Source organism: Puntigrus tetrazona, chromosome 3 (genome assembly GCF_018831695.1).
Source record: "Puntigrus tetrazona isolate hp1 chromosome 3, ASM1883169v1, whole genome shotgun sequence".
NCBI lineage: Eukaryota > Metazoa > Chordata > Actinopteri > Cypriniformes > Cyprinidae > Puntigrus > Puntigrus tetrazona.
In genome coordinates, this window is record NC_056701.1 from 2,320,587 (window position 1) to 2,323,664 (window position 3,078).

Genomic DNA, 3,078 nt, shown 5'->3' on the forward strand with positions numbered 1-3,078 from the left:
CCCCCCCCACCATCCACGTCTAATTCCACCACGCGCTGCTCTCCGAATCATTTTAAAGTACATTTTTATAGCTGTTGTATAATGCTTAGTCCTGCAGTCTCTCATAGGTTAAGTCACTAATAATTAATCTGCCAAAAAGTGAAGAAAGGGCTGAGACTTTCAGACACTCGCGTGTGTGTGTGTGTGTGTGTGTGTGTGTGTGTGTGTGTGTGATGAAGAAGCTGACGACGGCCGCACACACATCATTCATCCTGAAGTCTTAATGTGACTCTGAATAATACATCTGTGTGCCGCAGAGCTTCATCTGAAGCGCCGTGATTGTGTCTGATTGTGTCTGACTGCTTCCTGAACGCTGCCCGTGTCCCAAAGTTCATCAAACATGATCAAAATCGACTTCATTACAATGATAATGATGGAGTAGAGTTTCAACCAGACCATATGAAGATGTTTTCCGTTCAAATCAAGTGGTGTCTGTTTTTCAGTGAATATATCGTTTTGTTTTGAAATAAAATGCATTTCAGTTTCACATCAACCTTGAAGTGATAGAAAGGTTTGAAGAAGCAGAACACAGCTGATATGTGGAGCTCATATGTGTATATATATATATATATCATGTTATTTTTAAGACTGACACTGAGTAAGAAGAGCACTGATTAGTGCTGAGGTTCAGTGTATTTGGGTTGATTTGGTTGTTTTTCTGAGATCCCTTGGATCCCAGGATTTGTCTTTCTCAGCAGCAAGAGTCCTTCTCCTAATTCAGTTTTTATTACGTTTAAGTTGCTCGATGTTTCTGCCAAAAGCACTAAGAGAAATGGATCAGTCCACTCAACCCTCACTAATGACTTCCCCTCTCTCTCTCTCTCTCTCTCTCTCTCTCTCTCTCCGTGTGTGTGTTTAGTGTCTCTCGTCCACACGCGTCTTTCATTGATCAGTTGTGAGACGTTTAGAGACTCAGGTGTAGTTTTCATGATCGTCTAGATCTCTTGATATTTGATCCTCGATCACATAAAACCCACGATACACGATATAATAAACAGTCAAACAACCCCTGATATTTAGAGCTCATTTCTGGGGTTTCATTTTATTACCTCAATCGGTGTGATTGCGTTGCTATGCTGTTGCTATGGGTGTGTTTAGGGGACTTGAGGCACGGACACTGATAGGATGCTCTGAGTAGTTGCTAGGGTCTTCGACAATAGTTGCTAGGGTGTTTTCAGTGGTAGTTAGGCAGTTTAAATTGTACCTAAATTTGAATAATAATTTGACCACAGATCTGAGCAATGATATGTTTGATAATATATAATATGTATTGATGGGTGCTAGGGTGTTACTAGGTAGTTGCTAGTGTGCTTCAAGGAACTATTTTTGGAAGTAGGCTCATTCTCCAACATGGTGTACTGAGACCGGCGGAAAATGAAAAGTTGCAATTTTCTAGGCCGATATGATTAGTAACTATACCCTCATTCCGGCGTAATGTGGAAAATAATCCCAGCTTGCAAGACGCTCTCCCTGTGCTAGCAAGACGGTGCGGCCACTTTTCATTTTCCCTGGGTCCTTAGGACACGATATAACTAGAGTCTAGTTTTAAACAAAAACACTTTGGTCATTTTTGAATGCAATGCTACTGGTCTAACTGGATTCAATGATCTATGCTAAGCTATGCTAAAAGTGCTATCTCCAGACCCGGAGATCGGCTGAATGGATTCAAAAATTGTAAAACTCAATTTAATAACTCTGGGGGAATTGGAGTGTTGTTTCTATGGTATTGCTATATGGTTGCTAGGGTGTCCGTGCGGTTTCTAGGTGTTACAGATAGTTTTTAAAGCGTTGGTGAGTAATCGCTAGCGTGTTTTATGTAGTTTCTATCATTTGGTGGCTGTTAAGTCATTGCTATATGGTTGCTAGGGTGCTTTTGGTAGGCAGTAGCAGGGTCTTATCGATGGTTGCTAGGGGTATTTCCAGTCAAATATCAAACTCAACTATAGGTTAACTGTAATTGTTCACCACCATTTTTTTGGTTTTACATTTGCAGCAACTATTAAAAATGGAGTAAAAAGTATGAAAGAGTTAAATTCTACATGCAATTGTTTCTTTTTATGAGCTCTCTCAGTGGCTTTGCTTCGCTCTGGCTGTTTTTCAGATGGGAACTCGTGTTGTTGGGTTCCTGGGTAATGTTGTCTGTAAACACAGCGGTCAGATGGCTTCTGGGAAACGTTCCCGACCGGAATACCTGAGATCTGTGGGCGGGGCCTCGTGGGCGGGGCCTCACGGACCCTGTGAAGCATCATGGGAAGGTTTCCACTGTCATTTCAGAATGCAGTCGCTCACTTTAACCTGGTCAGATTTGGACCTGAGATTAAAGATACATGACATTTAAGTGCTGATCATAAATTAGATGGTGTTTATATTGAGAACACGCATCTCTTTCTTTAGAACAGCTTGACACAATAATAACTCACTTCTCTGTTTTGTGTCACTGGATGTTGCAGCCAGAACCATCTGAAGAGAAAAGAAAGTCCTTGTGACTTTATAAGGATAAACGCACACATGAAAGGAACGTTTCACCCAAAAATGAAATTTATCTCACTCTCTAGACGGTTCAAGATGTAGATGAGTTCGTTTCTTCATCAGTTTTGGATAAATATAGCATTACGTCACTGGCTCATCAATGGATGCTCTGCAGTGAATGGGTGCCGTCAGAAAGAGAGTCCAAACAGCTGATAAAAACATCACAATAATCCACACCATTAAGTCATTTTAAGTTCATGCTTAAAAATGATTTATCATCTGTTTGGACTCTCTGACGGCACCCATTCACTGCAGAGCATCCATTGACGAGTGTATTGCTACATTTCTCCCAAACAAACTTATCTACATCTCGGATTACGTTCTTTATCGCAAAAAAAAATTCAGCTGCAGCGATTTTTAAGACAGTGTGTTTGTACGACGCACTTGTGAGGGGTTTCGTTTCCTCTTTGGTTGAGAACAGTCACAAGAGTTCACAAGTGCCATACTGTGTATTAAACGAGTGAAACGAGTAGAGGTGCCAAGCTGCAGAGCTCGTCTCTGAGCAGGAAG